Source organism: Pongo abelii, chromosome 14 (assembly GCF_028885655.2).
Source record: "Pongo abelii isolate AG06213 chromosome 14, NHGRI_mPonAbe1-v2.0_pri, whole genome shotgun sequence".
Taxonomy (NCBI): domain Eukaryota; kingdom Metazoa; phylum Chordata; class Mammalia; order Primates; family Hominidae; genus Pongo; species Pongo abelii.
The window spans coordinates 46,170,780-46,196,942 of record NC_071999.2 but is presented as its reverse complement, the minus strand read 5'-3'; the positions used below and the strand labels follow the sequence as shown (position 1 = coordinate 46,196,942).

The following is a 26,163-nucleotide window of genomic DNA, read 5'->3' as shown; positions in this document are numbered from 1 at the left end:
AATAGTAGAAACCAATTTTCTTTTTTTTTTTTTTAATTGAGACAGGGTCTCACTCTGTTGCCCAGGCTGGTGTCTAGTGGTGCGATCACAGCTCACTGAAGCCTCAACCTCCCTGGTAGAGCCCAGTTTTCTTATATAAACCCAAGGAACTTTAAATAATTTACCAAGGCTTGTACTGCTAGTTATTCATAAAACTGGAATTAGAACTGTGTTTCCTATCTCTTAAAGCACTTTCTAGTACACAATCTTGCCTGCTGAGTAGCACTACCTCAAACAGGACTCAGTAAAATCACTATTTTTCTTTTTTTTGTAGAGACAGGATTTTATCATGTTGCTCAGGCTGGTCTTGAACTCCTAAGCTCACGGGATCAGCCTGCCTTGGCCTCCCAAAGTGCTGGAATTACAGACGTGAGCCACCACGCCTGGACTATTGTTCTGCTTGAGATTTATTTGGTCCTCCAGTCTAGTCCTGATGCACCTTAGGGCATGTGGTCTGGAATTTCTGACTCCTTACTCAGAACTCTGAATCGAAAGAGGGCCCAACTAAAAGTCATCTTAGAACAATGGAGAAAGAGTGTGAAAAATTGGCTTTAATTGAAAACAAAACCCAACCAAACCCTTCAGTGATGATAAGTTTTAAAGTATTAAAACACAGTATTATTTTTAGTATTATATTATGCTTATATTTTAGTATTCTATTTAGTACTTTTTTTTTTGTATTTTATTTTGACCATGTCAGTTCAGATAATCTCAATGAGAGCATTTAGCTAATTTAATAAATATTAAATTATTTTTATATTTAAATTCACAGTTATGATATAATTATATCAAGGTAATAATAAGATGTACCTTCCCAAATACTACCTATGTTCTGTGTATTCACTGAATAAGAATTGAATGAATGCTTAAGGAGCAATAAAATCATTTCTAAATCTAAACAATTTGCACAGTATTACAGTAAAAATTTAAAGATATCACATCATATTTATTTCAAAATGCAATCTAAATTTTTCAAAAGCCTTTTTGCGTTTAGTATCATGAGATATTTAATTATAGCTGGAATCAACCTTAAAGTTACCATGCTGATAATAACGCTTGAGATCTCTGAAATACCAAGGACTCTTAATACCTGTGTAGCCAGTTCACAATTTTCTAAGAACTTAAGTCCTCTCTTTTTCTCATGTCAGCTCTGTTTGTTAATGTTAAAGAAGGGAGAAATGTTGGGAGGCCAAGGTGGGTGGATTGCCTGAGGTCAAGACCAGCCTGGGCAACATGATGAAACCCTGTCTCTACTAAAATACAAAAAATTAGCCAGGTGTGGTGGCATGCGCCTGTAGTCCTTGCTACTCAGGAGGCTGAGACAGGAGAATTGCTTGAATCCGGGAAGAGGAGGTTGCAGTGAGCCAAGATCACGCCACTGCACTCCAGTCTGGATGACAGAGTGAGACTCCATCTCCAAAAAAAAAAAGAAGTGAGAAATGACAGAAAACTAGAATCAGCCAACTGTACAACTTGTCAGGAAACCCGGAAGATTTGGAAAGGGGAGGCATACCCTAGTGTTTAAAATGAGATCTGTGGAGGTGAGGCTTTAATGGATTTCACATCTTTTTGATGAAGACATACCAATAATATATCTAAAACAAGAATTCCTCTAAATATGTAAAGTCCTCAAATCTTACCATAGCTAAAACATTTTATCAACATAGAAGGGTTCCATTTTGCCTTGAAAGTAAATATGACAAAATTAAATTGAAGTCTTTGGAATAGCATGCTGGGGACACATTTTATGAGCGATACCTTGAAATTTCTTCAGATTAGATATTAGACACCAGAATATGCCATTTTTAGGCTGAGCACGGTGGCTTATGCCTGTAATCCCGGCACCTTGGGAGGCCTAGGCAGGATTGCTTGAGGTCAGGCATTCACGATAAGCCTCAGCAACATAGTGAGACCCTGCCTCTACAAAATAAAAATTAAAAAAAAAAATTAGGTATGGTTGTGCATACCTGTTGTCCTAGCTACTTGGGAGGCTGAGGAGAGATGATCACTTGAGCCCATGAGTTTGAGGCTGCAATGAGCTATGATCATGCCATTGCATTCCCGCCTGAGTGACAGTGAGACCCTGTCTCTAAAATATCTATCTATATCTATATATATAGATATATATATATTTATGAATTTTTTTTAGTTATACGAGGGATAAGAAATATACCATATTCAGTTTTAACTCAGTTCTAGCATGTTCCAAGCATCTTGGTGGAGCTTTGTCTTGTTTAGCTTACTACAGAATCATTCATGCCTGTACTTGTTGAAACACCTACGATTCTGCAATTCTATTTTAAATGAATCACACATATGAATGTTTTAGGAAGGGGTACCTCACCAAAGTTAGGCTACAGAGCATTTTCTGTGCCTGAATCATTTTTGCAGTGGCATATGGAGTAATCTACTTATCTGCCCTTCTATTGAAGCCCACCTCATTAGCCATAATAATCTATTCAGAACTTAGTTGCTCACTCAGTTCTTGTGCTGTCTTTATCTTAATCAGGGTATACTAGTATTAATATATTCAAGATATATTTACAGTATCATTTTGTGTGTTTATAAAAACCTCAAAACAGCTGCCAGAGAATATTTTGAATTGCTTCTCTCAACTATGTAATATAATTTTCCTTATATAATTTCTATTATGAGCTATGAGACTCCTTTTTCTGTTTTATAAACAAAAATTTGAGACTATTGTAAATTCACATGCAGTTGTAAGAAATAATAGAGAGATCCTGTATATCCTTCACTTGTTTTTCCCAATGGTAACACTTTGCACAACTATAGTAAAATATCACAACCAAGAAAATGACATTGATACAAATCATTAAAATTCACATTTTACCACTTTTACATGCATGCGTTTGGTGTGTGTATATTTAAATCTATGAAGTTTATTAACATGTAGATTCATGAGAACATCAACACAGTCAAGATATAAAATAGTTCTATTACAAATATCCCTTGTGCCATGCCTTTTTTTTTTTTTTTTTTTTTTTTAGACGGAGTTTTGCTCTTGTTGCCCAGGCTGGAGTGCAATGGGGCAATCTCAGCTCACCGCAACCTCCAACTCCCGGGTTCAAGTGATTCTCCTGCCTCAGCCTCTCGAGTAGCTGGGATTACAGGCATGCTCCACCACGCCTGGCTAATTTTGTATTTTCAGTAGAGACAGAATTTCTCTGTGTTGGTCAGGCTGGTCTTGAACTTCCGACCTCAGGTGATCCGCCTGCCTTGGCCTCCCAAAGTGCTGATATTATAGGCGTGAGCCACTGTGCCCAGCCAGTGCCTTGCTTTTATAGCCACAGGCTTTTCCCTCCTCATCTCCCTAGTCAACCCCTAATCTGTAATTCATCTCTGTAATTTTGTCATTTTAAATTTGTTATATAGGGTGGGCATGGTGACTTATGCCTGTAATCCCAGTGCTTTGGAAGGCTGAGGCAGGAGGATCATGTGTGGTCAGGAGTTTCAAACCAGCCTGGGCAGCATAGCAAGACCCCATCTCTACAAAAAAATTTTAAAATTAGCCAGGTGTGGTAGCTGTAGTTCTAGCTACTCAGGAGGTTGAGACAGAAGGATCACTTGAGCCCAGGAGTTTGAGATTACAGTGAGCTATGATTGTGCTGCTGCACTCCAGCCTGGGCAACAGAGCAAGACCCCGTCTCAAAGAAAAAAAAGTTATATAAATGGAATCATACTGTATTTAACCTTTTGAGATCATGTTTTCACTCAGCATAATTCTCTTGAGATTTATCCAAGTTATCATGTATATCAGTAGACATTCCGAATGGTACAGTAATGTCGCACCGAAAATCTGCTCCTCCATAAAAGCAATGAGGACATTAGCAAAAACTGTTGACATAAACTTATTAGAATTGTGGAAATTAACTAAAGGCTTGCCACATTCCAAGGAATGTTTACCTAAGAAAAATAGCTGAATCTCAGTAAGAACAGAAAGCCTATGGTGTTTTAACTTGCTCTAATCCTATACACCTCTCCCCAGCTCCATGGAAGCCTTGAAACTCAATAGCTTCACATTTATAGTACTTGTGGAAAGTACAGCTTAGCAGCCACTAGAGGGAAAAGCACAGATTTGAAGCCCAAAAAGGCTTAGTCCCAGAGAATTAGCACAAGTTGACTTAACAGCTCACTGAAAATCTCCATAATCAGGACTTCTTTTAATTTGACCTATTTCAGAGTACACTCTGCATACAGCTTGATGTACAGGGCGTTTATTTTTTAAAAAACAATCAGTAGTTCAACAAAAGAAATTAGACTTAACCAAAATTAAACTTTTGTGCTTCAAATTATAACATCAACATACATAATGTGAGTGAAAAAAAAAGTAAAAAAACAACTCACACACTGGGAGAAAATATTTGCAAATCATATATCTGATAAGTGACATGTGTCTAGAATATGTAAAGAACTGATACAATTCAACAATAAAAAGACAAATGACCCAACTGAAAAATTGAGAAAAGATTTGAACAGACATTGCTTCAAACAAGATAGACAAATGACCAACAAGCACATGAAAAGATACTCAACACATTAGGGAAATGCAAATGAAACCACAACGAAATACCACTTTACACCTACTTGGATGGCTATAATAAAAAACAAAAGCAGATCCTTTTGTAGTTTATAAGTGTGATGACTGGGGTTTCACGTGCATGTGTGAAATGTGCCTTCCCCAAGCCTTGTTACGACCTCATTGGAACATTACCCCTTTGACATGAAAATTCAAAAAAAGACAAAAGCAAGGATGGCAAGGATGTGGAAAAACTGAAATCCTCATACCTGCTGGTAGGAGTGTAAAATGGTACAATGGCTTTGGAAAACAGTTTTCTGTTCCTCAGAAAGTTAACAGAGATACCATATGACCCAGCAATTCCACTCCTAGGTACATAACCAGGAGAACTGGAAACATATGTACAGAAAAAACTGGTACACTAATGTTCATAGCAGCATTATTCATAACCGACAAAAAGGAGAAAAAACCCGAATGCTCATCAACTGACAAATAGTTGAGCAAAAGGTCAATATCAGTGCAATGGAATCTTATTTATCCATTAAAAAAATAGAGTTCTGATGCATGCTATAACAGAGATGACTGTTGAGTATATTAAGCTAAAGAAGCCAGAAACAGAAGGAAACATATGTATGATTCCATTTATATGAGAGATCCAGAATCAGCAAATCCATAGAGACAGAGTATAGATTAAGGGTTGCTTAGGTCTGGGGCGTGAACATATGGACAATAAGGTGGAAATGGGGAGTAACTGCTAATAGATATGGAGATTCTTTTGGGAGTAATGACAGTGTTTTGGAATTACTGGTGATTTTTGCACAATTATCTAAGTAGTGTTTGTATTGTCAGTGTTCTAAAAACAACTGAACTGTAAACTTTAAAAAGATGAACTTAATGGTATGTGAATTATATCTCAATAAAGCTTTTATTCTTTAAAAAAAGTTCATTTCCTTTTTATTGTCAGAGTATTCCATGGTATGTATATAACAGTTTGTTTAATCATTCATCCACTGAAGGACATTTGGTTTTATTTGCTTGTTTCCAGTTTTTGGCTATTATGAATAAAGCTGAAATAAAACAATACTTTTTTTTTTTTTTTTCTGTCGCCCAGGCTGGAGTGCAGTGACGCAATCTCGGCTCACTGCAACCTCTGCCTCTTGGGTTAAAGCGATTGCCCTGCCTCAGCCCCCCGAGTAGCTGGGACTACAGTCATGTGCCACCACGCTCGACTAATTTTTGTATTTTTAGTAGAGACGGGGTTTCACCATGTTGGCCAGGCTGGTCTTGAACTCCTGACCTCAGATGATCCGCTTGCCTTGGCCTCCCGGCCTCCTAAAGTGTTGGGATTATAGGTGTGAGCCACCACGCCCAGCCCAAAACAATACTGTTTTAAAACACACAAATAACTCTTATTTTAATGTTGAATCCTAATTCAAGAATTCTGGGAATTTACGTGTTAAACCTTTCTAGTAAAAAATGATCATGCTTCAGTTAGCAGTTTCTTCCCTTAAATTATTTTTACTAATAAAGACTGTAAGACTCCATTCTTTTTTTCCTTCACTTTACTAGAGCTCATATAGCCTTAAAGGCAAGATTTATGATATGACCAGGTGCTTCTCCATGTCCCATACTGGAGCAACCCTTCTCTGCTTGTCCAGTTTCAGAGACCACTGCTTTCTCTACCGAAGGGCCTTAAACATGCTGAAATTATTCCGTTTATCTTTTTTTTTTTTTAACTCTTTATTATCGGTCTTCTCCATTAGATTGTTCACTCCATCACGGGAGGGACCATGTCTGTTTCACCAGTTCCTAGCATAGTGCCAGGCATGGAGTCAGTGCTCATGAAAGAAATAAATGAATGTATTTGGTTCTTGTTTGAATTCATATGACAAACACTTGCATCTGTAGCTCTCATCATTTAGTGAGTTCTCCAGCTTTCAGGGAGAGCTGTTATTACACCATTGTTTTTCTGGTTGTTATAGCAACCCACTGGCCTCTAAAACTACAAGTTAATTCTGATGTGCTCATTTTCCCAGACAATGAAACAGTATTTTCAATTATGAAATAATGTTATTATAAATCATGTTTCTCACACTATAGAGGGACGCTGAGAGGTTTTCTTATCTTTCATGAAGATGGCAGAGAATCAGCAAAGCAACAAATCTATTTGAACCAATAAATGCTAGGAAACAAAACCAAAGCAGTAGGACACACATATTCACTCCCAAATCTTTTTTATTTCTTTCAAATTCTCTAACCTTTCCACAGGCATCTGTAAATTCGACTGGGTTTGTCTGTCAAAGTTGTTAGGGAAGTTTTGAAAGGTGATTGTTGCAAAACAAAGAACTCTGAAGAGCTCTGTTACAGTCTAAGTATTTCCTCTATTTTTCCTCATTGCCGGTTGCTTAAATTTCATGTCAAATTAGCAAATGATAATAGTACAAAAATTGAGATTTCTACAGAAAAGGTCCAGTATAAGGTACTTTCCCAACTTTTCCCACCTCCCTATCCCCTCACATTGTAGGTACAGAAACTGAGAAGAGTTTTATCCAACTGAATTAGTCATTCTAAGGGTTACTTGTATATTACACTGCATTTTCTCTTCCGTAGGTTTTGGTCACAAGCACTACTAAGAGTCATGTTCCTGGCCAGGCATGGTGGCTCACACCTGTAATCCCAACACTTTGGGAGGCTGAGGCAGGTGGATCACGAGGTCAGGAGTTCAAGACCAGCCTGGCCAAGATGGTGAAACCCCGTCTCTACTAAAAATACAAAAATTAGCCAGGCGTGGTGGCGGGTGCCTATAATCCCAGCTACTCGGTAGGCTGAGGCAGAGAAGTGCTTGAACCCGGGAGGTGGAAGTTGCAGTGAGCCGAGATCACATCACTCCATTCCAGCCAGGGTGACACGGCGAGACTCTCCGTCTCAAAAAAAAAAAAAGAGTCATGTTCCATGGCCTATCTTGGAATATGCCAGCTCCAAGATATATCCTATAATAAATAGTTTACTACACCTTCCCCTATGCAGTTCTGAATGCTTTTCTCATAAACAGGGTTGTGATACCCACCAGTTAACAGTCCCATAACCTTATGGTTATGGCTTTGACATTATAATGGCTTTGACATTATAAAAGCAGTATCTACTTCAATACATTCAGCCATCTTCACAAATATACAGTGGGGATACTGTCAAGAGAACAATAAAGAAGGGCATTATAGAGTGCAGTGTCAATATTGCAGATTTTCAGATGGGCATGGTGGTGTGCATCCGTAATTCCAGCTACTCAAGAGGCTGAGGTGGGAGGATCACGTGAGCCCAGTTCAAGTCCAGTCCGGGCAATATAGCGAGACCCTGTCTCTAAAAATAAGATTGAAGATGTTGGTGTCATAACTCCTGCTGTATTTTGATTTATGTACTTGTAAGAACTTCATTTTAATCTTATAAAAGTCTCCAAGCTTATTTATGTGTGTATGTATTTTTGCTTATTGCGAACCTGTCTTTGGACTTTTCTATTCTTTTAAATAAACACTGAATACTATACAACTCTAAGTCATATATCAAACATTTGAGACAGTTAAACCTAGATATCTGCCTACTGTTAAAAATTGAAAATGAAAAAAAATATTGATGATGATCCAATGAAATAGAATATTTGCCAGGGGAGAATCAGGTGTCCAGCCACACAGGTCTGGTAACAATTTCTTGGTAGAGTGACCATGTTCCAGGTTTATTTCTCTGCTTTAGAAGTTTAGATATTCAGGTATTGCTACACCTTGATGTGATGGGGTTTGGGTACTGAATCAGGTTAACCTGTTGCGGGAAGTCAGGGACCCCGAATAGAGGGACAGGCTGAAGGAATGGCAGAAGAACACAAATTGTGAAGATTTCATGGACATTTATTAGTTCCCCAAATTAATACTTTTATAATTTCTTATGCCTGTCTTTACTGCAACATCTGAACATAAATTGTGAAGATTTCATGGACATTTATCACTTCCCTAATCAATACTCTTATGATTTCCTATGCCTGTCTTTACTTTAATCTCTTAATCCCGTCATCTTCATAAGCTGAGGATGTACATCGCCTCAGGACCCTGTGATGATTGCGTTAACTGCACAAATTGTTTGTAAAGCGTGTGTGTTTAAACAATATGAAATCTGGGCACCTTGAAAAAAGAACAGGGTAACGGTGATGTTCAGGGAACAAGGGAGATAACCATTAGGTCTGACTGCCTGAGAGCTAGGTGGAACAAAGCCATATTTCTCTTCTTACAAAAGTGAACAGGAGAAATATTGCTGAATTCTTTTTCTCAGCAAGGAACAGCCCTGAGAAAGAGAATGCATTCCCAGTGGTAGGTCTCTAAAATGGCCACTCTGGGAGTGTCTGTCTTATACCGTTGTAGATAAGGGATGAAATAAGCCCTGGTCTCCTGTAGCACTCCCAGGCCTATTAGGACGAGGAAATTCCTGCCTAGTAAATTTTAGTCAGACCAGTTGTCTGCTCTCAAACCCTGTCTCCCGGTAAGATGTTATCAATGACAATGTGTGCTCAAAACTTCATTAGCAATTTTAATTTTGCCCCGGTCCTGTGATCTTGCTCTGCCCCCATTTGCCTTGTGATATTTTATTGCCTTGTGAAGCATGTGATCTCTGTGACCCACACCCTATTCATACACTCCCTCCTCTTTGAAAATCACTAATCAAAACTTGCTGGTTTTGCGGCTTGAGGGGCATCACGGAACCTGCCGACATGTGATGTCTCCCCCGGACACCCAGTTTTAAAATCTCTCTCTTTTGTACTCTTTCCCTTTATTTCTCAGACTGGCCGACACTTAGGGAAAATAGAAAAGAACCTATGTTGAATTATTGGGGGCTGGTTCCCCCAATATTAACCAAATCAGTAAGAATCAAATATACAAAAAATATGATACTGATACATTAATTTACAATTATAAAATAAAACTTTCATATCAATCAGCTAGATACTGGTGATCCCTGATTAGCACATATTCTTGTGGCCTAATTTTCATGAGAGATGAATTACTGTCAGAAGCTCGCTGGGTGGACATGGACATAGGATTCACAGAGCAATTTGGATGACCTTAATGACCATTGTCAAGGTGGTGTGAGAAGCAGGTTCATTTGTCTTCACTGTAGGGGGAGACCCGAATGGACAGTTTTTCTGGACAGAGCCAGATCTAAAGGTCCATAATTGCATGGCCAAGTCTTTCCTAGGCTTCTGTGCTGGAGCTCCTCCTACCCTCCTCTGGTTGCTACATACTTTCTTGTACGCTTTTTTTTCCTTTGCATTATATCTGTGGTTACATCATTTCTTCAATCAGATTAATATAAAGTGGAACCCATTTTTCCTTTTCAAGATTACATATGTCAGCTAGGCACAGTGGCTCATGTCTGCAATCCCAGCATTTTAGGAGTCCAAGGCAGGAGGATCACATGAGAAAGGAGTGCAAGAACAGCCTGGGCAATATAGCAAGACCCCATGTCTATAACAAAACTTAAAATTAGCTGGGCATGGTGGTGCATGCCTGTAGTCCCAACTAGTCTGGAGGCTGAGGTGGAAGGATCTCTTGACCCCAGGAGGTAGAGATTACACTGAACTATGATTCCATCACTGCACTCCAGTTTGGGCAACAGAGCAAGACCGTTTCTCTAGAAGAAAAAAAAGATTACATATCTGCTCTGATTTGTATTTATTTCCTTTGGAAATGAATTTTTTAAAGGCTGTCATACATATTCCAATGTTTAATTTTGTGTGTATTTGGTGGGGATCTGCATGTGCCTCTGGCCTCCATGTGCTACTGTGTCTTTATTTATTTATTTTTTTTGAGACAGAGTTTCACTCTTATTGCCCAGGCTGGTGTGCAATGGCATGATCTCGGCTCACCACAATGTCCGCCTCCTGGGTTCAAGCGATTCTCCTGCCTGAGCCTCCCGAGTAGCTGGGATTACAGGCATGCACCACCATGCCTGGCTAATTTTGTATTTTTAGTAGAGACAGGTTTTCTCCACGTTGGTCAGGCTGATCTCGAACTCCCAACCTCAGGTGATCCTCTCACCTCAGCCTCCCAAAGTGCTGGGATTATAGGCATGAGCCACCACGCCCAGCCCTACTGTGTCTTTAAACTGTCAGCATATCATTAACTATGTATCACTGGTGTGGATGTCTAAGTACTGTTCATTTTTATGAAATGACAATGTGCAGAGAGCACAGGAAGAGACATTTATGATGTGTTTATGATGAATTTCATAGATTTGAGGATGATCAACTATGTTATTTTTATTATAAATGTAATGAAATATTGAACATAATGTCTACTATAATATCATATATTACTTTCCAGATTTCATTTTGCTCAGTATTTCTCAAAGGCTCATAAGTTTCAGATGAGTATATTTTATTTAAAAAAAGAACTCAAGGAAAATAGACATGTGTGGCATTGCACCAAGTCAAACAATTCAGTAATGGATTCCGTCCTATACTTCTCATGCTTGGAACATGTAATTATTGAATGATTAACTAATATGCTCAGCTGTATATTAAATGGAAATCCTAAAACACACTGTTGGTAGAAAAGTGTAAACCAAAAATTATTATTTTTGTAGAAATGCAGTAATTGTGCAAATCTCAGCAAAATATATTTTCAGAGATCTTAGTTTCATTAAAATAATGTAAGATAGCACATAATACAATGTTTAGCATAAACTAGATGATCAAAAAAATTACTGTCTCCTAATATTACAAAGAAAATGTCCAACATATAATAAAAAGTATCAGTCATACCAAGAACCAAGAAAGTCACAACTTGAATGAGAAAAAGACAATCAACTGATACCAATACCGATGAATCAGGTATTGGAATTATTTGACAAGTACTTCAAAACAGCCTTCATAAAAATGCTTTAATAGCCTATTAAAAATTCTCTAAAAATGATGGGAAAAAAAGTGAAAAATCTCAGCAAATAAATTGAAGTAATAAAAAAGAACTAAGTGGAACCTATAACGCTGAAAAATAGAGCTGGGTGTGGTGGCATGCACCTGTGTCCTAGCTATTCAGGAGGCTGATGCAGGAGGATCATTTTAACCCAGGAGTTTGAAGCTGTAGTGTACTATAATCATGCCTGTGAATAGCCACTACACTCCAGCCTGGGAAACATAGTGAGACCTCATCTCTAAAACAAAAACAAAACCAGAAGATAAACTAACAAATAAACAGCAATAGTAGAATGGACAAAACAGAGGATAGCATCAGAGTCTTTCAGGACAATCAGTGGAATTCACTCAAATTGAACAACAGAGGGAAAAACAGACTGAGGGAAAAATGAACACAGGCTCAGAGACTTGTAGGATAATAACAAAATAGCCAACATTTGCATCACCAAAGTTCCACGAGAGTGGTGGTGGAAGAGAGTGAAACTGAAGGAATACTTGAAAAAATAATTGCTGAAACTTCCCAAATTTGTTGAAAAACAGAAAACTACAGATTCAAGAATCTGAGCAAATCCCAACAGGTTAAACCCAAAGAAATCCATTCCAAGACACATCAAAATTAACTTCTTGGCCGGGCGCGGTGGCTCATGCCTGTAATCCCAGCACTTTGGGAGGCCAAGGCGGGCAGATCACGAGGTCAGGAGATCAAGACCATCCTGGCTAACACGGTGAAACCCCGTCTCTACTAAAAATACAAAAAATTAGCTGGGCATGGTGGCGGGCGCCTGTAGTCCCAGCTACTCGGGAGGCTGAGGCAGGAGAATGGCATGAACCCAGGAGGCAGAGCTTGCAGTGGAGCCGAGATTCCACCACCGCACTCCAGCCTTGGCGACAGAGCGAGACTCCATCTCAAAAAAAAAAAAAAAACCAAAAATACTTCTTAAAAACTAAGTGCAAATTTAATCAGTTAAACTTCTTAAAGAAAAGATCTTAAAAACCAAAGAAAAATGACACATTATTTGTAGGGTAATATCTATTTGAATGACAATTTCTCATCTGAAACCATGGAGACCAGAAGGAAGTGGCACAGCTATTTTTTTTTTTAAACAAAGTGGGTCTCACTCTGTCACCCAGGCTGGAGTGAAGTGGCTCAATCATGCCTCACTGCAGCCTCCAACTTCTGGGCTCAAGTGATCCTCCCACCTCAGCTTCCTGAGTAGCTGGGACTACAGGTGAGCACCACCATGCCCAACTAAGTTTCCCTCTCCCCGTCCTTGAGACGGGATCTTGCTATGTTGCACAGGCTGGCCTCAAACTCCTGGCCTTAAATGATTTTCCCACCTTGGACTGTGGAGTCACTGGGATTACAGGCCTGAGCCACCTCGCCCAGCTGGTACAGCATTTTTTAATTGCTAAAAGAAAATAACTTTCTACTGAAAAGTTCACATTTACCAAAATTATTCTCTAGGAATGAATTCTCAGATGAATGAAAAATAAAAGAATTTGTTGCTTGCAGACTTATCCTTAAAGATTGGCTACAGAAAGTTCTTTAAATAGAAAATAAATGATCAAATATCTCAGAGGATTAGGAAGGAAAAAGGAACAACAGAAAGAGCAGAAATACAAACATAAACAAAAGCATGTTTTATAAATCATACAATGGTATGTTTCATAAACCATGAATTTTATAAATCATATTTGATTATTGAAACAAAAATTATAGGCCAGGCATGGTGGCTCACGCCTATAATCCCAGCACTTTGGGAGGCTGAGGCAGGTGGATTACCTGAGGTCAGAGTTCGAGACCAACCTGACCAACCTGGTGAAACCCCATCTCTACTAAAAAAATACAAAATTAGCCTGGCATGATGGCACATGCCTGTAATCCCAGCTACTTGGGGAGGCTGAAGCAGGAGAATTGCTTGAACCTGAGAGGCAGAGATTGCAGTGAGCTGAGATTGCACCACTGCACTCCAGCCTGTGCAACAAGAGCAAAACTCCGACTCAAAAAAAAAAATGTATAGGAATTAGTCCGAGTGGAGCGAGCAAGCGAGCTGAGCGGCTGCGTGGTCACATCTCAGAAACCGGTAGCACTTGCAGCATGGCTGACCAACTGACTGAAAGGCAGATTGCAGAATTCAAAGAAGCTTTTTCACTATTTGACAAAGATGGTGATGGAACTGTAACAACAAGGAATCAGGAACTGTAATGAGGTCTCTTGGGCAGAATCCCACAGAAGCAGAGTTACAGGACATGATTAATGAAGTAGATGCTGATGGTAATGGCACAGTTGACTTCCCTAATTTCTGACAATGAAGGCAAGAAAAATGAAAGACACAGACAGTGAAAAAGAAATTAGAGATGCATTCAGTGTGTTCAATAAGGATGGCAATGGCTATATTAGTGCAACAGAACTTCACCATGTGATGACAAGCCTTGGAGAGAATTTAACAGATGACGAGGTCGATGAAATGATCAGGTAATCAGATATTGATGGTGAAGGTCAAATGATCTATGAAGAGTTTGTACAAATGATGACGGCAAAGTGAACAACTTGTACAGAATGTGTTAAATTTCTTGTACAAAATTGTTTATTTGCCTTTTCTTTGTTTGTAATTTATCTGTAAAAGGTTTCTCCCTACTGTCTAAAAAATATGCAAGTGGTGGGGCTCGGTGGCTCACGCCTGTAATCCCAGCACTTTGGGAGGCCGAGGTGGGCAGATCACGAGGTCAGGAGTTCGAGACCAGCCTGGCCAATATGGTGAAAGCCCGTCTCTACTAAAAATACAAAAACTAGCTGGGCATGGTAGTGGGCACCTGTAGTCCCAGCTACTCGGGAGGCTGAGACAGGAGAATCGCTTGAACCCAGGAGGCAGAGGTTGCAGTGAGCCGAGATCACGCCACTGCACTCCAGCCTAGGAAACAGAGCAAGACTCCATCTCAAAAAAAAATTTAAAAATAGATAAATAAATAAATAAATAAAAGCAAAAAAAAAAAACCTACTAGAGATGACAGAGAGAGATAATACATGTTAATGAAAAGTTCAATTGACAAGGAAGACATAATGATCTCAAATGTGTATAAACCAAAAAACAGAGCCTTAAAATACATGAAGCAAAACTGATAGACTTAAAAGGAAAAACAGACAACTTCACAATTATTATTGGAAAATGCAACATGATCTCTCAGCAAGTGACAAAGCTACTAGACAGTAAATTAGCGAGAATGTAGAAGATCTGACTAATATAATCAACCAATCATGGAGTGACACATCACTCCACCCAATAAGCAGAGTACACTTTTTTTTTCAATTGTTCATGGAAGATTCATCAAGATAGACCATGTCCTGAGCCATAAAACAACTTCAACAAATGCAAAATAAATGAAAGTATATGTAGCATGTTTTCTGACAATACTGGAATCAAACAGGTAATCAATAACAAAGACAACAGGAAACTCTTTAAACACAAAGAAACTGAACAACATAAATTTTAAATAATTGTTGGGACAAAGAGGAAAATCTCAAGTTAAAAATGAAACTTAAGGAATATGAAAATACAACATACCAAAACATGTTGGATACAGCTAAAGGATTTCTGAGAGCAAAACTGTAGCACTAAATGTTTACATTAAACATGAGAAAAGGACTCAAGTCAATCTAAGCTCCTACCATAAGGCACTAGAGAAAGCAGAGGAAAATAAACCCAAAGCAATCAAGAAGGATGAGGTCAGGCTTGGTGGCTCACACCTATTATCCCAGCACTTATGAAAGCCAAGGCAGGGAGGATCACTTGAGCCAGGATTTCAAGACCAGCTTGGGCAGCATAGCGAGACCTCATTTCTACAAAACATTTTAAAAATTAGGCATGGTGGTGTGTCCTGTAGTCCCAGCTACTCTGAGATAGGAGAACTGCTTGAGCCCAGGAGTTCAAGACTGCAGTGAGCTATGATCACACCACTGCACTCCAGCCTGGGTGACAGAGTGAGAGTCTCTCTTTCTTAAAAAAAAGGAAGGAAATACTATAGAGATCAGAACAATAATTAATAAAATTAGAAATAAGAAATAGCAGAGGAGAAAAATTTAATGAAATAACAGACTATTTCTTTCTTTTTTTTCTTTTTTTTTTTGAGACAGAGTCTTGCTCTGTCACCCATACTGGAATGGAGTGGCACGATCTTGGCTCACTGCAAGCTCCGCCTCCCAGGTTCACGCCATTCTCCTGCCTCAGCCTCCCGAGTAGCTGGGACTACAGGCGCCTGCCACCATGCCTGGCTAATTTTTTGTATTTTTAGTAGAGATGGGGTTTCACCGTGTTAGCCAGGATGGTCTTGATCTCCTGACCTCGTGATCCGCCCGCCTCGGCCTCCCAAAGTGCTGGGATTACAGGCGTGAGCCACCGCACCCGGCCTGTTTCTTTTTTAAATCAATAAAATGTATAAACTTCTTTCAAGAGTCACAAAAATTAAGAGAAAACAGATATCACCAATATGAGGAATAAAACAGGGGATGTCACTTCATATCCTGTAGCCACTAAGATAATAAGAAAATATTACACAAAGTTTTATACTCTAAAACAGTTTTTTACTGAAAACGCAGAAGTAATGAAGCATTTTGAGGAACCACAAACTACCAAACACAACCAAGATGAAACAGATAATTTAGGTAGCCCTATATTAACCATTAAAGAAACTGAATTTATTTTTAAAAATCTCCTAAAAAATCCCAGGCCCAGATGGTTTCACTGGAGAATTCTACAAAACATTTAAAGAGATAACAATGCATTTTCACAATCTTTTCCAGAAAGAGAGAACAGTCCCCAACTCATTGTGAGGCTAGTGTCCCCCGAATATCAAAACCAGTACAAAAAAATAAAAACAACAACAAAAAAACAAAAAACTACATACTAATAGCTTTCATGAACATAGATTCAAAGGTCCTCCACAAAATATTAGCAAACTGAATAAAATAACAAAACATTATGCACTGTGACTATCTTAATTCAGGCTGCTGTACAAGAATATCAAATGTTGGGTGACATAAAGAACAAACATTTATTTCTCATAGTTCTGGAGGTTGGGAAATTCAAGATCAAAGTGTTAGAAGTTCCAGTGTCTGGGGAGGGCACTCTTCTGGGTTTCAGATCACCCTCTTCTCACTGTATCCTCTCATGGCTGAAAGAGATATAAACTCTCTCATGTTTTGTCTTATAAGGGCACTATTCCCATTCATGAGGGCTCCACCCTCATTACCTCCCAAAGGTCCTACCTCCTAACACTGGGGAGTTAGAGTTTCAGCATATAAATTTTGAGGGGACACAAACATGCAGTTCATAGCCTTGACCAATAGGGATTTATTCCAGGCATCCAAGGCTAGTTCAACATTTGAGAAATCAATGTAATACACCAGCTCAACAAAGCTAAAAAGTCATATGATCATATCAGTTGACACAGATAAAGCATGTGACAAATTCCAACACACATTCATGGTTTTTAAAAAAGGGCGGGGTGCTGGCCGGGTGCAGTGGCTCACGCCCGTAATCCCAGAAATTTGGGAGGCCGAGGCGGGTGGATCACTTGAGGTCAGAAGTTTGAGATCAGCCTGGCCAACATGGCGAAACCCCATCTCTACTAAAAATACAAAAATTAGCCGGGTGTGGTGATGTATGCCTGTAGTCCCAGCTACTCGGGAGGTTGAGGCAGAAGAATCGCTTGAACCCCGGAGGCAGAGGTTGCAGTAAGCCGAGATCACACCACTGCACTCCAGCCTGGGAAACAGAGCGAGACTTTGTCAAAAAAAAAAGAAAGAAAGAAAAGGGTGTGGTCGGGGGTGGCATGGTGGCTCATGCCTGCAGTGGCCCAATCTCGGCTCTCTGCAGCCTCTGACTGCCGGGTTTCAGCAATTCTCCTGCCTCGGCCTCCCGAGTAGCTGGGATTACAGGCACGTGCCACCACACCCAGCTAATTTTTTTATTTTTAGTAGAGATGGGGTTTCACCATGTTGGCCAGGCTGGTCTCAAACTCCTGACCTCATGATCCGCCCGCCTCGGCCTCTCAAAGTGCTGGGATTACAGGCGTGAGCCACTGAGTCCGGCCTCCTATATCTTTATTTTCTAATTTCTTCTTTTTTTTTTAGACAGGTTCTCAATCTGTCAGCCAGGCTGGAGTGCAGTAGTAGCACAATCACAGCTCACTGCAGCCTCAAACCCCTGGGCTCAAGTGATCTTCTGACCTCAGCCTCCCAAGTAGCTGGGACTACAGGTACACACCACCATGTTCTGCTAATTTTTTTTTTTTTTTTTTTTTTTTTTTTTGTAGAAATGGGGGTCTTGCTATGTTGCCTAGGCTGGACTTGAACTCCTGGCCTCAAGTGATCCTCCTGCTTTGGCCTCCCAAATTACTGGGATTGCAGTTGTAAGCCCAGTCTGTACCCTATTGTTTCCTATGTTATTTGAGAGACAAATGTAGAAAACAGTAATTATAAAGTATGCTAATGGGCACACAATGTATAAAAGATGCAATTTGTGACAATAACAAAGCTGTATAGGAATAGATTTTGTGTATGCTACTAAAACTTAGTTGATACCAATTCAAACTGTATTTTTATATATTTAGGATGTTTTTTGTAATCACCAGAGTACTCACAAAAAAATAATTAAAATATATACAGAAAAGACACTGAGGAAGGAATCAGAATCGTACACTTTAAAAAACATGAAAGACACAAACACAAAAAGACAGTATTTGGGGAACAAAAAGTGTATGAAACTTGTAGAAAACAATAGCAAATGATAGAAGTAATTGCTTTCTTATCAGTCATCACTTTTAATGTTAAAAAATTAAACTCACCATTAAAAGACAGAGATTGGCAGAATGGATTTAAAAAATACATTTTGAGTTCAAAAAGACAAATATATTGAAAGTAAAATATATTGAAATAAAATATATTGAAAGTAAAATAATGGAAAAAGATATTCCACACAAATGGTAACAAAAGGAGAACTGGGGTGGCTATGCTAATATCAGTCCAAATAGACTTTAAAATGAGGGATATTATTATATATTCATAAAAGGGTCAATTCACTACCAAGATGTAACAATTATAAATATATATTCACCAAACAGCAGAGCCCCATAATATGTGAAGAAAACATTAACAGAAATAAAGGAGAACTAGTTCTACAACAATCATTGGAGATTTTAATAACCCACTTTCAATAATAGATAGAACAAAACAAAAAAAGAAAAGTAAAAATAATAGAACATCTAAATAGCACATGAATAAGTAAATAGAGGACTTGAACACTGTAAATTAGACCTACTAGGCACATATAGAACACTCTACCAGCAGAGCAGAGTCCTTACTGTTCTCACACATGGAACATTCTACAGAATAGATCATACTTTAGGCCACAAAATAACTATAAATACACTTAAAATACTTAAATCATAGAAAGTATCTTCTCTGACCACGATGAAGTGAAGCTAGAAATCAACAACCAAAGGAAAATGGAAAATTCACAAATGTATGGAAATTAAACAACACACTCTTAAACAACCAATGGATCAAAGAAAAAAATCAACAAGGGAAATATGAAAGTACTATATAAATTAAATGCAAAACACAACCTACCAAAACTTACAGGATGCAGCAAAAGCAGTGCTCATAGGGAAATCATAGTTGTAACCGCCTACATTAAAAAAGAAGAAAGATCACAAATCAATAACCTAACCCTATTCCTTAAAGAACAGAGGAAAAAGAAAAGTAAACTAAGGACAAAACTGGTAGAAAGAACAGTCTCTTCAATAAAAGGTACAAGACAACTGGATATGCACATGCAAATGAATGGAATTAGACCCCCATCTCATACCATATACAAAAATTAAGTTGCAATGGCCAATGACCTAAATATAAGAACTAAAACTATAAACTCTCAGAAGAGTTAGGGGTAAATCTTCATAACTTTGAATTTGGCCATGGAGTCTTACATGTGACACTGAAAACACAAGCAACAAAATAAAAAATAAATTGGACTTTCTCAAAATTAAAAACTTTTGTTTGTCAAAGGATATTCTCAAGAAAGTGAAAAGACAACAACAGAATGGAAGAACATATTTGCAAATTATATATCTCATAAGGGTCTAACATCCAGAATATGTAAAGAATTCTTACAACTCAACAACAAAAAGACAACCCAATTTAAAAATGGGCAAAGGACTTAGACATTTTTCCAAAGATGATAAACAAATGGACAAGTACATGAAAAGATGCTCAAGATCATTAGTCATTGGGGAAATGTAAATCAAAACCACAATGAAATACAGCTTCATACCCACTAGAAATGGGTATAATTACACAACTATGGCTATTAAAAAGGATGAGATGGGGAAATAGCAAGTGTTGGTGAAGATGTCGAGAAATTCAAACCTTTGTACATTCCTGGTGGGAATGTAAAATGGTTCGGCCTCTAAGGAAAACAATTTGTTAGTTCCTCAGTAAATTATATATATATAATTACCATATAATATACCATATATATATAATATACCATATAATATACCATATAATATATACCATATAATATACCATATATATATAATACCATATATATATAATATACCATATATATATAATTACCATATAACCCAGCAATTTCACTTCTAAGTATATATCCCAAAGAATTGGCAACAGGTATTTTAACAAATACTTGTACACGAATGAATGTTCATAGCAGCCCTATTTGCAATAGCCAAAAGGAGGTGGAAACATCCCAAGTGACCATCAATTGATGAGTGAAAAAAAACAAAATGTGGCATATTTATTCCATAGAATATTATTCAGCCATAAAAACAAATGAAGTACTGATACACTCTACAACAAGGATTAACCTCAAAGGCAAATAAAATGTTCACTTCAAAATTGTTAATTTTACATTATATGAAATTCACCTCAATCACCAGTTCCACACGGTGGAATTTCACAGTGAGCAAGCCTATGCAAACCAACCACTAAAATTCCAAGGAAGCTGAGATTCAAAGAAAGAGCCTTACATATCCAGTTTCTCAGGAAGAAACTTTCCTTCCTTCCTTCCTTCCTCCCTTCCTTCCTTTTCTTTTTCTCCTTCTCCTTCTTCTCTCTCTCTTTCTTGTTTTTTGAGACAGAGTCTCACTCTGTCACCAGGCTGGAGTGCAGTGGCATGATCTCAGCTCACTGCAACCTCCAATTCCCTAGTTCAAGCAATTCTCCTGCCTCAGCCTCCCGAGTAGCTGGGATTACAGGCATGTGCCACCACGCCCAGCTAATTTTTGTATTTTTTGTAGAGATGGGGTTGCACCATGTTGGCCAGGATGATCTCGATCTCCTGACCTCATGATCCACCCGCCTCGGCCTCCCAAACTGCTGGGATTACAGGCGTGAGCCACCATGCTCGGCCTCTTCCCTTCTCTTGTCATCTCTTCTCTTCTCTCTCTCTTTCTCTCTTTCTTTCCCTCCCTCCCTCCCTTCCTTCCCTCCTTCCTTCCTCTCTCTCTTTTCTTTCTTTCTCTCTTTCCTTCCAAACAGGGTCTCACTCTGTCACCTAGGCTGGAGTGCAGTGGCATGATCACAGCTCACTGCACCCTTGAACTCCTGGCTCAAGCAATCCTCATGCCTCAGCCTCTGCAGCTAGGACTAGAGACATGTGTCTCCATGTCCAGCTAACATTTTTGTGTTTTGTAAAGGGAGGAGGGGGTCTCACTATGTTGCTCAGGCTGGTCTTGAACTCCTGGCCTCAAGTGTTCCTCCTGCTTTGCCTCCCAAAGTGCTGGGATTACAGGCGTGAGCCACTGCACCTGACAGAAATATTTAATAGTGACTTATGAATAGAAACCATGTCTGTGTCTCAGGTAGTGTCGAGACAGGTTGGTGGATCCCCACGCCATTACACCCAGAACCAAGGCTTATATACCATGGGGAAAGGGTATATGTGATACAGAAGTGATGTGTAGGACAATTATTCAAGGGCAGGACTTAAGGTAAGTACATGATCTTACACAAGGAACAGTAAGCAAAATAAATAATTAAAAAAAAACCTTAGAGGCCTTTTTGGAAATGGGGTTAATCAGAATTCAATATGGCAGATCAACATCCAAGATGGAGTTGCTTTAGCCCCCACACTCCATCCCTCTTAATCTCACACACCCTCCTCCTCTTCTGGGCCTTTAGGGAAAGTGCTTGATATTGTGCAACCTTAGCAGCAGTGGGTTGGCAGGGAAAACAGATCAGACCCAGTAGCATTCCAAATTAGGGAGATTCACAGGCTTTGTTTTGTCATCTCTAGTCATTGGAATACCGTGACTTTGGTTTTCTTGGAAGAAGTAAAAGGAGAGATATAACATTAATAATTTGAATAGTAGAAATATAATGCACACAAAGATTATAATCAAAAAGGGCATGAAGACAATTAAATCTCAGTTTTTCTTTAGAAATCTGTAGCCAAGAAATAATTCAGGGTTCAGTTTGAATTATAGGCAAATAATAAAACTCAGAAACGATGATTAAGGCTACAGTCTAATAATGAGCATACTATAGTTTTCTTCTGAAACATAGTTTTTCTCAACAGTTTTCCCATTTCTACTAAGGATAAATCAAAGTAGGACCAATTTACTTGTGAAATAAATTTAGTCTCATTAACTTGACCTGACTATTTGCATAAAGTGCAGGGATTGGCCATATTGGCTCCTTTTAAGATGGCTTCACTGGGACACTTTTCATAAGGAATCTCAGATTAGACTTCTATAAGCCCTGAGGCTAACCAAGTCAAGGATTCACTATCCGATTGTGCCTGTCATACCTGTATGAATGGGTGTATTCCTCTCTTCTTGAGGCCCAAAAATAACTTGAGGTTCCTGGGCCTGCCAGAAAGTGACATTTTTTACTTACCAGAGGTAGGCTGGCCTTTCCGTGGGGGTTTTATCAGCTCTACAACATCAACCTCATTTCCTCAAAGCAATGTGGTCATATCTGAAAATATGCCATTCCAGTCAAGGCCTTGATAAAAGAACCTGTGTCTCCAATTGTGTCCTGTTACAAAAGAAAACAGATTCTTACTGAACTTATGCAAATAACTGTATTCCCATATCATACGAATATATGAATAGTTTCCAATTTTGGAGATATCAGGTAGAGAGACAGGTAAATTTTGTTCACAATAGTATACTTTACAATTAGAGTAGCAGCCTTCCAAACAGGATATTGTCCTTTCACCTTGGAACTGCCATCCACAAACCAAGCAGCTCTTTGTCAGTCAGGTGAGAGCTGTTTATTGGGCACTGTAGAATCCAGCAGCCCCTCACACAGTTTCAGAGTCACTCCTAGGGAAAAAGAGACTCCCTGCTCATATCTCCTCCTTGCATTCTTCAAATAGCATGATCCTACACAAACCATTCCCATTTTATTAGTGGAACCCTTTTGGGTGCTGCTATCCTCATTAAAGTGTTTCTCTGACATTCAGACATTATTATTTCAGGTGTCAAGGCCATTTTATGCCCTTCAATCATAGCAGTAGCTTCAGCTAACATCTAATTACAAGGCAGCAAATACCCCCAAATGAAAATTCTCTAGTGAAGGTGCTCATAGACTTTTGCCATAAGCCCCAATAAAAATTCTACAAGGAGCTATCCAGTGGATAATTTGTTCCCTACCAGCACTTCGGCTTCTACTCTACACTTTGTGGGCTTGGTCAGTCTTACTGGTTCCCACTGAGCATGTCCAATTAATATTGCTCAAAGGGAAGATTTACATGCTTTCTGCTTTACAGTACTAGGAAGGGGAATCATCCTCCAGTCATATACAATGTCCATTCCCAGAAAACATTTAGGTAAAGGAGACACAGCTACTTTACATAAAGCCTGTTCAAACATTTTAACTCTTAAAATCCTATCGACCCTTACATTTTATGTTGTAGTCCCAGGAAACTTTTTCTCCACCCCTAGACCATTTTACCCTTTCTTGTGAAAAAGGATTTGAGTTCCCAGCAGGGAGTTGAGCCAAGACACTTGGGCTCATTGGTCAATCTTTATCTTGATTAACTGCCTCAACATTGCCCCAGACAATTTTTGGTTGGCTTTCTCATTGTAATCTTTACCTTCTGATTTTTTTCTTAAATTTCACAAATCTGGGGCAAATACAGAAAACTGATTTGAGCTCTGTAATGTTTGTAGACAGGCAGGGCTCCCTCTGGTCTACTCAGTCTTTGATAGTGTTGTATTAAGACCTTTGTTTTAACCCCATCAATTTCTGTTTTATTTATCCCATTTTTAATAACTATTTAAACATGTTTACCCTGCTGGGATGAGTCCCATGACTCTCCCCTTTCTTTTTCCTTTCAGTTTCACCCTTATCAATGCTCTCTGTATTCTTTTTTTTTTTTCTGACATGGAGTCTTGCTCTTGTCGCCCAGCCTGGAGTGCAATGACGTGATCTTGGCTCACTGCAACCTCCACCACCCGGGTTCAAGCGATTCTCCTGCCTCAGCCTCCTGAGTAGCTGGATTACAGGTGCCTGTCACCACGCCCGGCTAATTTTTGTATTTTTGTAGAGACGCGGTTTCGCCATGTTAGCCAGGCTGGTCTCTAACTCCTGACCCCGTGATCCACCTGCCTCAGCCTCCCAAAGTGCTGGGATTACAGGCGTGAGCCACTGTGCCCAGCCTATTCATCTTATTTCTTAATAAACATTTAAAAATTTACACCCTTCTGGGATAAGTCCTTTGACTCTGTCCTCTAACCTTCATCATGTTCTTGTTAATTAACCTAACTTTTTAAATTAATATCCGTAAGACTCATCAAGGAAAGCTGAGACAAGTTTGATAAGGCTTCTAGGACTCTTGTTCCATTTTTCAGGAGTGATGTCATTACATGTGGTACCCATGTAGAAGGGGTCCCCTTAACCACAGCATTTACCATAACCTGGGTAACAGGCATATTCAGTGGGTGAATATCCTGGTCCTCATAAAGCCAATCCCGCCTGGCTTGCACATGCTTCATCTGAATTACCCAACTTGGCATTTATAGGGGGAGTTGAACAGACCCCCTTTTCAGGGTAAAAAGATCTTACAGTGGCTTTTATCCAGTCCACCAGCCCAGTTCTTCTCTCAGGAATAACCTCCTATGTGTCTGGATCATATATATGAATCTGCAATTGTTCTATAGTGACCTGTGGGTCCTGCATCACCCAAACATGTTTTTCCACTGTGCAGCATTTCAAACCAAAGCCACTGCTTCCAAATTAGTTACTCTCACAATCCATTTTGGTAAAAGTTCCTCAGGGAGCTGCTGATACTGTTGTACGAAATGGGATGATTCTTTCATACTATACCCTATGGTTTCAACTGTTGCTTGCTTTTGCCCTTCTGCCACATTGACTACCCACAAGTATCACAGGTACTTTCTGTTGTGCTGGCATACTTTTTCTCCCTTGTGGGTAGATTTGAGGCTAAGAACCTGAGCTCAGACAGACCCGTATCTGAGGTTGGTCCAGGCTCAAGGCCCAACCAGGCACTCTCTTTTACTTTCATTTTAGCTTTTATAGATAACAATAACTAAAAGGAAAATAAAATCTTAAGTACCCCACATCACGATGCCAAAGGTAAATATAAAGCTTGGGAACAGATTCATGCAAAAATGGCCTTCCTTTTGTTCCTAAACAGAAAGCTGCAATGATAGAAGGCCACATCTCTCTCCAGGTGGCCTCCCTCACAAATTTCTCACAAGGAAATTCCTTGTGGGCCCCCAAATCGCTCAGAATAAATATCCCTTCAATAAATTAACCCTAAAACAATAAATTAACCCTAAAACCCTCAATGCCACACGAAGCACCTAAAAAAAAAAGTATCAAGTATCATAGGATAGAACATGGGCCTAGAACCCCTGTATGCTCACTGTTCAAGCTGGCCCTGCAGACTGGTCAGTTCTGCAGTTCGGACTATACCAAGTATCTGTTAAGACAAACTTTGCTGTGGACCCCTGAAATAAAAACTGGATGAGGTTTCCTTCTCATTTTGTTTTATGTCCTTGAAAGCTTGACTTTCTCACCAAGTGGGGGTACTCTCTTAGTCTCCACTATCTGGAGGGCAGGAATTTTCAGGTTCACATCAAGAAGTCAGTCTGCAAAGATTGGGAATCCAAGACATCTAATATTTTAAGCAGTACACTTTTTGTTTCAAATATGTCAACTTCTTAGGGAAGTTTTTTCTTAAAAGATCTTATCCCTATGGGGTTTTTGTCATCTTTTGCTGTCTTAAATCTATTTCTAAGAGTGAATTTTTAGGGATCATGGGGACTGCCTCCCTTCTGCCCTCTCCAGGAATGTAAAAACTTTTTCTAAGCCTAGAAAATTATGACCTGGGCTTTACACAGAGAGATTTTTGGATTGAGTTGCTAGGGAAAACCAAATTTTAAAAAGGACACATAACAGTGTCATGGCTAGTCTTGAGAATTCGCTTGAGCAAAATCTAACATAAAAAAAAGTGTAAAATCTTTAAAAGCTCAAAATTGCTCTAGATTCCCTCTAGGAAAAACAATGGAACACCACCCCATGCTGTAGTTCAGTAGCTAAGGTTCTTCCCTTTTCACCTTGGTGACCTGGGTTTGTTTTCCAGCC

At 39.1% G+C, this 26,163-nt stretch overlaps 1 protein-coding gene, 1 long non-coding RNA gene, 1 other non-coding gene and 1 pseudogene across 9 annotated transcripts in view; 3 read left to right on the top strand and 1 right to left on the bottom strand.

The window, feature by feature from the left end:
* MTRF1 (mitochondrial translation release factor 1) overlaps nt 1-12,459 on the top strand; it is a 90,667-nt gene extending 78,208 nt beyond the window's left edge. Inside the window, exon 12 of the transcript XR_010136755.1 lies at nt 46-12,459. The gene's annotated coding sequence lies outside the window, so the exon portion shown is untranslated. The remainder of the gene's footprint in view (nt 1-45) is intronic.
* LOC112128569 (uncharacterized) overlaps nt 1-26,163 on the bottom strand; it is a 157,087-nt gene that overhangs the window by 105,654 nt on the left and 25,270 nt on the right. For 5 of the 7 annotated variants that reach the window (XR_010136756.1, XR_010136761.1, XR_010136757.1 and 2 more), the window contains exon 3: nt 22,444-22,584. This is a non-coding gene — a long non-coding RNA (uncharacterized LOC112128569). Of the gene's footprint in view, nt 1-20,140; nt 21,354-21,581; nt 21,869-22,443; nt 22,585-26,163 lie in introns of those variants that run through there. The other 2 variants (XR_010136759.1, XR_010136758.1) reach the window with 2 other exon arrangements.
* LOC112128659 (small nucleolar RNA U13) lies at nt 4,675-4,781 on the top strand. The gene has a single exon (XR_002911148.3). It is a non-coding gene; the product is annotated as a small nucleolar RNA U13 (small nucleolar RNA).
* On the top strand, nt 13,627-16,698 carry LOC134759887 (calmodulin-1-like; annotated as a pseudogene).